The sequence below is a fragment of the Castor canadensis genome, chromosome 12 (genome assembly GCF_047511655.1).
Source record: "Castor canadensis chromosome 12, mCasCan1.hap1v2, whole genome shotgun sequence".
Lineage (NCBI taxonomy): Eukaryota > Metazoa > Chordata > Mammalia > Rodentia > Castoridae > Castor > Castor canadensis.
Window position 1 is genome coordinate 108,744,906 of NC_133397.1, and position 14,357 is coordinate 108,759,262.

The window sequence follows — 14,357 nt, forward strand, 5'->3', positions numbered from 1 at the left end:
AGAGCTATATTTTTTCCAACAAGATGACTAAAACAATTTCTTCGGGGTGAATTTTTTTTGAGCTTGAAGTCAGCCTTTTGCTTGCTAGGCAGGCTCTTTACCACTTGAGCCACTCTGCCAGCCCTTGGGTGAATCTTTGAGTTGAATTTTAGGACTGTTGCAAAATGAAATTTAAAAATTACGATTTTTTTTTTTAAGTACAGTAAACCCAAAGATTGACATGCATTTTTAGCTTTGTCTTTTCAAAAAACAGAGGGTCTGGGGAATTTAGATCATTGGTAGAGTGTTTACCTAGTGTGCACAAAGGGTTCTGGGCTCAAGAAAAACAGAAAAGTGGCAAAAAACAAAGGAATCACTTTAAGGTCTTTAACCCAAACTGGAGAACTGTTAAAACTTTTTGGTGGAACACACCTGTAATCCCAGCACTCAGGAGGCTGAGACAGGAGGATCTTGAGTTTAAGGCAAGCCAGGTCTACAGTGAGACCCCCTCCAACATGCACATATTTGAAAAAAATTAGGATTTTTGTCTTGAGGGGGCAGGTGTTGTAGTAGGGTTTGAAGTCAGGGCTTCATGCTTGTTAGGCAGACACTGTACAACTTGAACTATGCCCTCAGACCTTTTTGCTTTACTTATTTTTCAGATAGGGTCTGGTGCCCAGGCTGGTCTTGGACTGAGAGCCTCCGACCTGACTTGTTTTGTTGGGGTGAGGGTCTTGGTAACTTTTTCCCAGGGCTGCCTACAACTGAGATCTTTCTCATCTCTCCTCCTAAGTAGCTTTTTTTTTTTTTTTTTTAAAGGCAGGGTCTTAACTATGTAGCCTAGGTTGTCCTTGAACTCAAGATCATCCTGTCTCATCCTCTCCAGTGCTGGGATTACAAGTGTTCATTGCCACACCCTCTTTGGGATTTTCATACAGAGTATTACAACTAAAAAACGTATAATTGTATTTTATAATATTTAATAGCTAGAATGGTTTATGTGGTGAAACTGCTGTGGTGGGAGTGACTTGTTTTCTGGAGTCCCATCATCTCTTGTCCTTTTGCCTAAGCAGAATTTTAAAAATTCCTTTGTCTTCATATTAGATACTGTTTTCCACTTGCATGTATGAGTATCTACTTAGAAACAAAACAAGACTTTTAAAATATCTAATATTTGGGGTGGGTGGCATTATATTTTTGTTTTGCCTTTTTTTGGTAACTGTACCTCACTGTGTAGACCAGGCTAGCTTGGAACTATGTAGCCTAGACTGTTAAGCCTCAAACTTTCCAACCTCTCTAGTACTGGAGTTACAAGCATAGCCACCACACCTGGCTCTAATAAGTCCTTTTATGCTGAAGTTGAAAATAAATTGATCCACAGTTTTCTCACGTTGCACATTCAAACTGTTCATTGATTTGTGGCTGTGGCCACTACATAGCCAGTTATTTGCATTTCTACTTCTTTTAAAGTAACTACAAGCTCCTACAATAAGTTTTTGCTAGAAAATGCCTTTTTTGCGTATGTGTGGGTCCACACTGCAGTTTGAAATCAGGGGCTCTTGTTTGTTAGAAAGGTGCTCTACCTATTGAGCTGTGCCTCCTAGTCCTTTTTGCTCTGGTTATTTTGGAGATAGGGTCCCACTTTTTGCCCAGGCCAACCTGGATTACCATCCTTCTACAGTGTCCAACCATAGCTGGTGCATGCCACCAAGCCTGGCTTCTTTTCATTGAGATGGAGTCTCACAAGTTTTTTTGGCCTGGGCTGACCAAAACAGTTCCGGATCTTAGCCACCCCACTTAGCTTGAGATGACTGAGCCACTGGCGCCCAGCTTTGCTTCCTTTTATTAGTGAAAATCATGGCCCAATAACCTTACTTGTGCTTTTTTTAGGCTTGCTTTTTCCTCCCCTGTTCAGTTTATCCCAGTTTACCTCATCCCTAGGATGTGGTTGTCACTAAGCCATATGTGGCTATTGTGCACTTAAAGTGTAACTAGTCTGAAATGTTCTGTAATTATAAAATAACATTGATTTCAAGGAATGTAAGAATCTCAGTATTTTAGGTTGGTTACATGTGGACAATAACACTTTAGCTATAATATGGTTACTAGAAAATTTTAAATTACAAATGTAGCTTGCACTATATTTTTGTTGAACAATACATTGTTTTCTGATGTGTCTAGACATTTCTTCAGCTTTTCCCTCATACTGGTGTTTGTCCTACTTCATTCTATTAGAGTATGTAAGAGCAGTTAAGTGATAGATAATTAATTTTAAATATCTCAGCTATTCAGATAACAGTGCAACAGTTATTACTAGTAAACATATACAAAGTGATAATTGCATCAGCGTAATTTTTTAAATTTCTACTCAATAGATAATAACTTAGAATAAGTTGGTTAATAACTGAACTTTACCATTAACCTGAGATCCTAAGGTAAAGGTGAATTATGACCTCTTAGGTAACTTCAGTTACAGCACACGTGTTATACTTGGACTTCAGATATGCTAATGCATCAAGTAATATGAACCGAAGGTGGGTGCTGGTGGTTCACATCTGTAATCTTAGCTACTTGGGAGGCTGTGATCAGCAGGATCGTGGTTCTAGGCCAGCCCAGGCAAATAGTTTGTAAGACTCCATTTCCAAAAATAAGGAGCAAAATGAACTGGAGGTGTGGCTCAATTGGTAGAGTGTCTGCTTTGCACATGCAAAGCCCTGAGTTCAAAACCTTAGACCCACCAAAATAAAAAAAGAAAAACTGTGAAGGCAGCTTTTTCCCGCATTGAGAAATTTTAAGTATAGTGCTCATTGAAATAGTCAGCAGTGGAAAACTTCACCCATATGGGTCTTTGCTTTTCTTCTGAAAGGGACACAGTGCTCCCTGAAGGAAGTGCGTTAGATGGGAGCCTTTTATAGATTGGTTAAGCCTTTCATTAACATTCGCCCCAAGTAAGTGCTGTCATACTTTCAATAATAATTTGGCAGAATGATAAACTGGGTAGTATGATACAGTTTAGATGATTTTCTTACACTAATGTATTAGTTCAGCCTGTATTAATTTAGTGTCTGCTATGTCCCTGGTTTCTGCTAGGCATTTGAGATAAAACAGCTAAGGAAGATAGTAAATAATAGGTGGTGATAATTTTAAGGTGGGTGCCATGAGGAGCAGCCATTTGTATTCACCTCAAGTATAGGAATTAGCTTTTAAGTCCTGAAAAGCATAATAGTTGATAACTAACTAATGATACTATTTCCATCTTGAGTAAAGGAAAAATGAGTTGATTACTTAGCAGTCAGGGAGACACTCTTGAATTGGTCCCTAGTCTTAAATGTCTTAACTTTGGAGGGATTGAAGGGAGATGCATTTATGGTCAGAGGGCTAAGGCAAAAGAAGTTGTCAGTATCACTAATGGATGTTAATAATGTTTGCATGAGTAGATAGCTAATTTTATTTAAATGTTAACTCTAGAAATCTCATAGATGTGAAGATACTAATTTAGCCACTCTCATATCATGATTGTTGATAAGTTTGTTTGAACTTCAAAAGATCCTAATAGACCTCATCAGGCCCTAAGATTGGCCCTGTAGTACTGCAGACTTTAGATTCTGGAAGTGTCCAGACAACAGAGTTGATAGTTCTTAACATAACACAAACCCTAGTTTGGGTTAATCCTACTGACAATTGTTTTTCTTCATGATTTTTTCTTACACTATACACAGTCTTGTTTTATTTATTTTTGGGGGCACTGGGATTTGAACTCAGGGCCTTCTGCTTGCTAGGCAGGTGCTCTTACCACTTGAGCCATACCTCCAGTCCCATTTTATGTTGGGTATTTTTGAGATAGGGTCTCACCAACTTTTTGCCCAAACTGGCTTTTATTTGTTTTTTGTCTTGTTTTGCTTTTTGGTGGTACTGGGATTTCAGCTCGGGACTTCATGCTTGCTAGAAAGGCGTTCTTCTTGAGCCACTCCACCAGCCCTCTAGACTGGCTTTGAACCATGATCCTCCTGAATAGCTAGGACTACAGGCATAAGCCACCAGCATCTGGCCCAAGTTTACATTTTTAAAAGGAAATTATTTCCTTTTTCTTTTTGTAGAGTTTATTAGTGGTAAAGGGAAGGCATTTCAAAAAGCAATGGTGGCCCACCTGTCCGGGTAGGTTGGAAAACTAGGAAGCAGGGAAAGAAGGAAATTTTTGGTTTGGGCACATTTGGATTTCAACACAGGGCCTCACGCTAGCAAGGCAGGCGCTCTTACCACTTGAGCCACTCTGCCAGGCCCTTTTTTGTGTGTGTGAGGGTGATGAGTTTTTCTTTTTTTTTTTTTCTTTTTCTTTTATTAGGGTGCTAGGACCAACTATCACCAGCTGCCCAGATACCAAAAAATTATGCTTCCAAAATCTCTTGATGTAGATTCCGCATGCAGAGCAATCAAGTTGCCCTACATGTGTCACTCACGACAGAAGCCCTTTTTGGTGATGGGTTTTTCAAGCTAGGGTCTTGTGAACTATTTGCCCGGGTGGGCTTCAAACCACAATCTTCCTAAGTAGGATTATAGGTGTTAGCCACCAGTGTCCAGCTAGGAAATTATTTCTTGATTGGATAATTAAGATGTCAGTTAAAGTTGATAGAACTTGAACTGTGGTGTCCTTTTGCCTATTATGGATTAACTACCCTTTTCACATAGTAGTTTATGTTGTGGTTGTTTAGCAATACTGGGTTAGGTAGATACTAAAAGGGTGATGATGAGTTAAACTTGAAGTGAGACCCCAGTGGCTCATGCCTGTAATCCTAGCTACTCAGGAGGCAGAGATTAGGAGGATCGTGGTTCAAAGACAGCCCATGCAAATAGTTTGCAAGACCCTAGTTTGAAAAAAAAAATCATAAAAAAGTGGTAACAGCACCTGCCTAGCAAGTGTGAGACCCTGAGTTCAAATCCCATTACCACTAAAACAAAAAATGACAAAGAGTTAAACTTGAGTTTGCCTCAGAGAAATTTGAAAATAGTTAGAAGATGAAGTAAACAAAGTGCAGAAGTGATTTTGGTACCAAAAAGATTGATGTAGACATACTGCTGCCTTACTTAGGGGGAATTAAGATGATGGGTCTGGGGGTATAGCTCAGTGGTGGAGCACTTACATAGCATGCATGAGACCCTGGTTTCAGTCTTCAGCAACTCAAAAAGAAAAAAAAAGTAATGGAGTCTATGTTGCAGTGGTCAAAGAATGATCGAGTTTGAGAACATCCCAAGAATTATGTTTAAGGACTGGGGGAAGGAATGGACATCATTTAGAGAAGAACTGGGAAGCAGTAGAAAGAAGTAAAGATGGAAAGGTAGAGAAACCTACTTTGAATGGTGGGTCCCCCCCCCTCCACCAGTGGTACTGGGGTTTTGAATTCAGGGCTTCACACTTGCAAAAAACAGGCGCTGTACTGCTTGAGCCAGACCTCCAGCCCATTTTGTTCTGGCTATTTTTGGAAATGGGGGTCTCGAGAACTAGTTGCTGGGGCTGGCCTTGAATTGCAGTCGTCCTGATCCCAGCCTCCCAAGTAGCTAGAATTACAGGTGTGAGCCGCCAGCACCAGGCTTGAATGGTGGTTTTTAACCCCGGGGATGCAAGTGAGAAACATGTTGGGAGAGAGAATGTGCAGACAATATGCCATGCTTGAGACCTAACCTAGCTAGTAAATTTAGTTTAATCTCTCTCTGGGACCTAGGCTTCATGGAATTTTTTTTGGTGGGTCTGGAGTTTGAACTCAGGGCTTTATATAAAAGCAGACACTCTACCACTTGAACCACACCTCCAATCCATTTTGCTGTGGTTATTTTGGTGATAAAGTCTCAAAAACTATTTGTCCAGGCTGACCTCTAACTGCGATCTTCCCAATCTCAGCATCCCAAATAGCTAGGATTACAGGCATGACCACTCTGCCAGCCCCATTATTATTTTTTTTTTAAAGTTGCACATGTGGTTGAGTCCGGAGGATAGTCGGGATTAAGAACCTCCATCTGGAGTGCTGGGAAAAAACCACAAGGTTTTATTTATTTGTTTGTTTATTTTGAGATATGGCCTTACTATGTTGTCCAGGCTAGCTTTGAACTCCTGGGCTTGAGGGAGCCTACTTCAGCCTCCTGAGTAGGTGGGACTACAGGTGCTTGGCACAGCACCCTGATGAAATTGGAATTTTTCATAGGTCAGTCTGGCAGTGGTGTGTGACAAGATGGAAAAGGTCAGCAGGAGAAGCTGGCAAGTTTGTTTATTGGACTCTTGCCTTTTGGAGAAGAGATGAATACATAAGATACTTTTAGGGAAATACTAATAAGGCTTGAAATACTGGGTATGGAAATGGAAAGGGAATAATCAAGATAGTTAAAGAAGAGGCCCAGCCTCAAGCCTCAAGGTACATTACTCCAAGAGAAGACTGGGAGTAGATATTTAAAGCTTCCAAGTGGTTGGAGAACTGTTGCATTAAGACTCCTCTAGTTGGAATAGGAGGATGATCAAAGTGAAGTTGAAAAAGCAGATGGGTAGCATTTTAGTTTTTTCTTTCTGGAGGTAGAATCCAGGGCCTTGCACATACTAAGCATGGACTCTACACCACTGAGCAATATTTGATACTTATAGCAACAGTATAAAGTTATGAAATGTTAGATACGGAAAAGAGCCACCATTCCTAGCTAGACCCTGTCTTAAAAAAAAAGTCAACAGGGAGAGTTAATGTTGGAGTCAGTACCAAAAAAATCATTATTTTGCAAGTAGTGTAAAACGATTCTGTGGTTTAAAAAGTTTTTTTAAATATATTTCTCTTCTATAGACATTTTCATCTATTTACTATAACAGCTCAAATGAGATTCGTTTCCTTCACTAAGTCTCTCATAGGATTTTAACTAATACCATTTTTTCACTAAGAACTAAGGCTCTGTTTCCTGTTGTATTAAGTTAAAGTGTTATTTGGTTCCATTACACCTGTCACACCACATATCTGCTTTCCACCCCCAGCTCTCTCTTCTAGCCAGGCTGTCCTGTTGATTTCCTCTGAAGCAAGCCACACTTGTTGCCATAGCCATTCAGAGAACCTTCCTTGATGCCAGGCTTAGGAAAATTTTATAATACGTGGTTTCTGTTCTCAAGGAACTTAGAACTTAGTGGCATATTTTGGCTTGGCTTATGTGATATTTTGTGCCTACAGCACTCAGCTGTTTATTTTGTTCTAGAATTTGCCTTCTCCCCCGCCCCCCAGGTTCATCTCAAATTCTTTGTCTTACTTATCTGTGCTCACCATGATGCTTTGATGCTTATATATAGTAGTGAATAATAAGTAGTATTTTTAGGTAGGTTGGATATTTATTTATTTATTTATTTGTTTATTTATTGGTGGAACTGAGGTTTGAACTCCAGGCTTGTGCTCTACTGCTTGGGCCATGCCTCCAGTCCATTTTGATCTGGTTATTTTGGGGTTTTGTTTTTTACATTTTTCATTTTTATTAGCATATATTTGTTGTACAGGGGGCTTCATTGCCTTAACCGTGTACACATTGGGTAAAATTACCCCTACCATATCCCCCACACAACACTCTCCCTGCTCTTCACTTAAAGCAATTGCAAGAGGTTTCATCATTTCTGTTTCATATATGTATATGAATCCTATGGACCATATTCCCTCAACTTCATCTCCATTCCTTCTTCCTCTCCCTCCCACAAGGGCCCCCCCACATACACACACTGTACCTATTTTACACTCTCTCTTTCATTTTTTAATTCCAGAGTTAACGTTGCTTTGGTTATATCCAAACTGTTTGCCTGGGCTAGCCTCGAACCTTGATCTTCCTGATCTCAGCCTCCCAAGTAGCTAGGATTACAGGTGTGAGCCGCCAGTATCTGGCATATTTCTAGTATATTATGTGACATGTAGATATCCAGATATTAGCTGAGGGAATTAATTTTTGACATTTTGTTCTACATTCTGTTTTTTCTCCCAAGTGTAACTCAGCAAGATTATAAACTCTAATGGGATTACAAAATCCCATTAAAGAGATTGTAAACTCTTTTTCTATTTTCAAAAAAACCAGTGTTAGATGCCTTTGAAATGCTTTGTACTAAGTTGAATATCATGCTTTGTAGCTTCCAGCTTATTTGGGATGGGAGGTCAGTAAGTTCTGGAATAGTTTGAGGTCTTGCGTGTGTGATGCCAGAAAAGGTGGTTATAGTTGCTTGAATAATTTCTCGAGTACTGTCGAATGAGAGTGCCTCCCAAGTTTCCTATATTACCCAGTAATTCTAAGTTGATTACAAATTTGTCCCTCTTCCCACCCTCTGTTCCTAATTCTGTTATGTATGTTATACTTAATGTCTTCGTTTTTTTGCCTCTAGTATGAAGTGTAACAGAACAGACTTTACCACCTGAAACTGCTGCTTCAAGTTCAGATCAGGCAAGGAACAAACCTCGTAACAACCAACAAGACCAAAGAAGAGTACACTTAAGTTGAAGACACAACACTTGATCTGAAACAAGAAGTTTGTGCCTACTCAACAGCTTTGAAAGAGCACTTCCCAACGCTGCTAGTAGTCTTTGTTTTCTTCAGTGCTGTACTGTGAGATTGCCTGGTGCAGCAGCAGTCGTATTCTTTATTAGCTTGGTAGATCATTTTCTCTCGCTCTTTTTTTTTAATACTAGCAACTTTCATCCTTTGAAACTTGTGCTGAAAAAGAAGAATCAGCAAATACTACTGAAAGTGCAATATTAGATTATCACTGCGAGGTAAGTTTGTAGTTTTCTTTTGTTTAGAATCAATCATAAAGCACAAGGTCCATAGTTCAAACCCCATACTGTAATTCTGAATTTCCTAATTATTTGGCCATATGTAAAATCTTAGTCTCTAATTTTTATATTCGCAATTACTTAGTATAAAAATATTAATACTAGATTAATTGATTGCCTCTTGTTAGATAGGACAGTATTTATGTTCAGAACTAGGATTTATCACAAAATATTATATTAATACATGCCAGTCTCTTGATTAATTAGTCTCTTAGAGAAGCTTCATTTGTACTACTTAGAAGTTTCAAATAGATAAGCCATTGTAGTCTTTGTACAGAAGTCTTTGAAACCTAGGTGTTATTTTGGTACTGACATATTTCTTCTCACGCTTTCCAGTGTTAGCTTTGTGAGTGAGGAGCCGTCCAGTACTTACATGCTGCCACTGACTGCCATTTACTGCAGATTTATGAATGGATGGTTCACATGCTCACTGTATTGTTAAGCATTGCTTGTGTTTGAATGTAACAACAAATGAATAAGGTGTTAATGGGCTTATGATTCAGAGCACCTCATTACAAAATACTACAGTTTAATAAAGGCGAAAGAGAGGAACTTCTCAAGGTAATAAGAATGTAACTGAAGGAGCAGTTGCCTTGGAGGGAAGGATATTTGAAGATGAGAGTATCACTTTAAGAGGGAGAAGAGTCTTTTGGTAGAAATACAAAAGTAACAGAATTAGAAAATTAACATGTGTATTGAATAGTTATTGTGGAATAGAGTAGAGAATACAATTTTGTGGGGTGGGGAGAGTAACTGGACAGCAAGGCTTACTGGATCCACATTTTGAAGGGCCCAGTATATTTGGCTATATTCTGTAGAGGAACCATCAGATGGTTTATTGGCAAGGGCTTAATGGATTTTGTTTTACAAGTGTGATATAGCTTTATTGCTTTAGAGTTTAAAGTAGTTTAAAACCAACATAAATTTGAAAATAATTATTTGAGATCTTATATCTGATAATAAGTTCAAATGTATAATATAAAATATTAATTTAAAATTAATATGTATGAAATAATTTATATTTGAGGAATAAGTTGGAAAATTTTTTGTTTTGTTTTTGTTGGACTGGGGTTTGAACTCAAGGCTTTACATTTGCAAAGCAGTCACTCTATTCTTGAGCCACACCTTCAGTCTATTTTTGCTCTGCTTATTTTAGAGATGGTATCTCACAAACTATTTGCCCAGGCTGGCCTTGAACCATTAACCTTCCAATCTCAGCCTAGGATTATAGGCATAAGCCACTGGCACCTGGCCTTGAAAGATCTTTTAAAAACAGTGGATAGACTAAAGATATAAATGATAGTGTATTGATAGAGAAGAGGATAAATATTAGTTATTCTAATGGTAAGAAGGAAGTCTTAGTGACCAATGGAATGTGAAGATAAGCCTAGAGAGAATGACTTAGTCTATGCAACTGTCCAAGCTAGAAACCTGTTGTTCACAGAAATAGGGAAGGTTGGGTGGAAACTTGTTGAAATTTGAAATACATTGTGGAAATCTATTGTGTTATTAGATGATAATCTGAAATTGAAGGCAGTATGCTTATGGAATGTTAAACAGTAGCTATCTTTGGGTTAGGATTATGAAGAGCACTTTGTGTGTGTGTGTGTGTGTGTGTGTGTGTGTGTGTGTGTGTGTGTTGCTAGAATTTGAACTCAGGGCCTTTACCTTGAGCCATACCAACAGCCCTTTTGTGATAGGTTTTTTCAAGATAGGGTCTCTCAAGCTATTTGCCATGATAGACTTCGAACCTCGATCATCCTAATCTCTGCCTCTTGAGTAGCTAGGATTATAGGTGTGAGCCCCAGCGCCCACCTAAGCATTTCCTTTTTAATCATTAAATGCTGGATTTTCTAAAATAAATAGAAATAAAGGCTTGGGATTCAGAAAGAAATCATTAAAACTTCATCTCAGAAAGCATTTGGCCTATATCTGATTTATTGAAAGGTTGTGTTTGTGTCTTCATTGTGGACGAAAATTATTCTGTAACAACTGAAAATGAAAACTGCCAGGGGTACCAATTAATTTATTTCTATAAACAATAATTAGTTTTAAGATAATTATATCATACACCATTTCTGTTTGTATTTCATTTGATTTTTAAAAATATTTTTAGACTGTGATTTCTGTTTGATTAGATGAAGAAGATAGACTAAATTGAAATTACAGTTTTATATTTATGATTCAAAAGGGTAAAAGAGGCTTGGTGTCGTAGCATGCACCTGTAGTTCAGCTACTAGGGAGGCAGAAGAATCACTTGAGCCCACAAGACCAGCCTGAGCAAAACAGGGAGACTATTCAAAAAAAGGTGGGGGGAGTGTGGTACAAAAGAGTAGTTATAAATGCTTCTATTACAGGTTTTTTTGTTTAACCAATCTTTATATTCTGAATATTTGCTACATGAACATTTTTAATATATAAATAAGGACGCCCTTATTTAGTCATTGCTGTCTAAAACTTTAGTTATGTACATACTTGGGAACAAGCTGCAGCAGTTGAGGCAGAGGATACTGGCTACCAAACATGCTCTAATTATATAGCTGTGAAACGTTCCCATCGAAAGGGGTACAGATAAGGAAACAGATTTGGTAATGCAACAGAACCCCAGGTTTTAAAGGATTTTTTGTAAAAGTGTTAGAAGTAGTATATAATTATGAATGAATAAATACAGAAGAATAGAATTAGCCCTAAAATGGCAAGAAAGAAAAACACGAAAAATTTATTTGAGGGCTGGCAGAGTCGCTTAAATAGTAGAACACCTGAATTCAAACCCCAGTACCACCAAAAAAAAAAAAAAAAAAAAAAAGAAAAATTTGTTTGGTAGGGAAAATGTCCTAATTTTTCAAAGTCAACAAAACTATGAACTTGCTCTCCCCATCTTAGCAAAATCTAGGAGCCAATAAGTAAAAACTAAGAAAGACATTTCAGTAAGGATGTTTGACAGAATATCTTATAATAGTCAGTATGGAGAAATGTTGTTTGGGTAATAAATTATTAAAAGGCATTGACTGACAGACTGATTTTAGAAAGGTCTCTAGGTATATGTGCCTGATTCTTCCTTGCTCTATTTTTTTCCAAAGACCCAGTAATAAGTAGATAGTGAGTACTTATATACCAAGCAGTTATTTTAGGCTTTTTATATGAAGTAACTTGTGTAACCATCCCAACAACACTTAAGATGGATATTAGTATAGGACAAAGAATGACTGAAAGACTACAAACTTTTAAAATAATTTAAAATTAATTTCTTTAAGTTGGAAATCCAGATTAACCAGCAAAAGTAGTTAAACAGTAGGTTAGGGCTGGTGGAGTTGCTCAAGCAGTAGAACTCTTGCCAAGCAAGTGTAAAGCCCTGAGTTCAAACCCCAGTATTACCAAAAAACAAAAGAAAAAGCAGTAGGTTATAGTTATTAGGAAAAAAATGATGGATTATAGAAGTACTATGTTTAGAGCCAGATTTCACTAATGTAGTTTGTTAAACTATATGGAGGATTTTTTTAAAAATATATACAAAGTTAATAAAACCTCAGTCTGCAGAATCAAGAGAAATAATCACTCAGTACTCTGTTGGTCATGGTACAATAAAAATAGCAGGGAAATGCACTTTAAGGATTAGTTATTTAGGATCTATCCAGAAAGAATAGTTAGCATGAAAATACTGCATTCAAGAAGCTGAAAGAAAACATGGAAGTTATAGTAGATGAGTTTAGATGAGTCAGGTCACATTCAGGGTGGTAGTAGGCCTTAGACAAGGGAAGATAAGCTTAGATTAGGAATGCAGAACTTTTCTAAAACTGCCTTTGAGTGAAATAAACTACCTTTTCTTAGCAGTTCTTTGTCAGTAAAGGTCAAGCAGACTAGGGTAGGAAAACAGTTTTCCCCCAGAGGTATAGAATGAAATTGCAAACATAGAATATTTATTTTTTAAGGGAACTCGGAATTCGTTAGAATATGGCTTTACATTTAAGGAAACAATCCCAGGGAAAGTAACTGTAACTGTACTTGAGAACCAGGACTCAAAAGTAGTCTTTTGACTTCTGTTCTTTAGGGATATCTTGCATTAAGAGTGAAGTGTAAATTTCATCTGTGATTCTTTCCAGTTCTGCTTTTATTAAAATTAAGGGCTTGGAGGTGTGGCTCAAGTTGTAGAGCTTTTGCTTTGCAAGTGAAGCCCTGTGTTCAAACTCCAGTACCACCCCCCCCAAAATGTTTATGATTAGTTTTGTTAATGACTTCTTTAGTTTTAAAAGTAAGTATATAGAAAAGGGTAGAAAGTTTATATAACTTGTGTTTACTCCTGTGTGGATGAAACTGTCCTTAAGTACTGATACATTGTAGGCATTCAGGTTCTGGGTGAATGAATAAGACAGTGGTTAAGAATGTGAGCCTTTCTAGCCCTTACCTGGATTTTCTTATTTCCAGAATTGAAGGGTTTTTTTCATATTTCTGATGTTTCAAATTTTTTTTGTATTTTTAATATTTAATGAATGGTCTTCAAAATTAATTCATTAGTTTGTTCATTTGTCTTAGTATCTTTTAGTAATTCAACAAATGAGTGTTTGTACTCATAAATATGCCAAGCACTACTTACGTAGACTCTAGCGATTTAGCTGTGAACAAAAAGTAACAGCCTTCAAGAAGCATATATTCTGGTAATTCTACAGAGTTATTTAAATTCTTTATTATTATACCAATATTTGTTCATTTTCCTTAGGTAATTATAAACGCTTGTAGTTTTTATATAATCAAGCATCTTTCACAATTTTTTCAGTTGGTTTCAAATCTAGAAGTCCCTCTTCCATTGTTGAAAAGACACACATCTGCTTTTAGTAATTAAGGCATTTAATTTATTCCATTTTGGATTATGTTTTGATATGCTATGAAGCAAGTGATTTGTGGGAAGTTGTTTCCCCCCCCTTTTTTTTTTTAAAGCCAAATAATGTTTACTTACTGGTTCTTTCTTTGTCTTACTCTTTTATTGAACTTACTTTGTCCATTGATCTTCTGCTTGATCTGATTGTTTTGTAATAACTTGCATTTTGTTTAATGGCATTTCTTAAAAGGTATTTGGTGGTGCTGGTGAAGAAGTAATTTATAATGCCATAAAAATACAGTTCAGCCAATTTATTAGGAATTCTTTGACAAGTGTTAACATATTGCCATATCTAAAGTTGTTTGAATGGTATTGTCTTCTCTTGAAAAATAAAAGAGCTCAAGTCAGCAAAGATACTGTGAGGATTTTTTTAATTCTATTTTGGTGTTTTGTTTGTGGTACTGGGGCTTGAGCTCAAGGTCTTCCCCTTGAGCCACTCTGCCAGCCCTTTTTGTGATGGGTATTTTTGAAATAGGGTCTTGTGAACTATTTGCCCAGACTGGCTTCAAATCCTCTTGATCTCTGCCTCCTGAGTAGCTAGGATTACAGGCATGAGCCACCAGCACCCAGCTTTGGTATACATTTTAGGGGTGAGATAAGACTCGAGCAGTACAGCCTAAATTCCAATACCCCTTATTAGAGAGCAAGTCTTAGAAGAAAATGCTAACTCTGGTCCCTTTTGACTG

General features: G+C 37.4%; 1 protein-coding gene and 2 non-coding genes across 6 annotated transcripts in view; 1 reads left to right on the forward strand and 2 right to left on the reverse strand.

The window, feature by feature from the left end:
- The window catches only part of Csde1 (cold shock domain containing E1), a 39,845-nt gene that overhangs the window by 2,018 nt on the left and 23,470 nt on the right, over positions 1 to 14,357 (forward strand). For all 4 annotated transcript variants that reach the window (XM_020178926.2, XM_020178927.2, XM_020178928.2 and 1 more), the window contains one exon: positions 8,351 to 8,738. The gene's annotated coding sequence lies outside the window, so the exon portion shown is untranslated. The remainder of the gene's footprint in view (positions 1 to 8,350; positions 8,739 to 14,357) is intronic.
- Trnaa-agc (transfer RNA alanine (anticodon AGC)) lies at positions 3,717 to 3,790 on the reverse strand. Its single transcript has one exon. It is a non-coding gene; the product is annotated as a tRNA-Ala (tRNA).
- Positions 4,319 to 4,452, reverse strand: LOC141415315 (U11 spliceosomal RNA). The gene has a single exon (XR_012440291.1). It is a non-coding gene; the product is annotated as a U11 spliceosomal RNA (small nuclear RNA).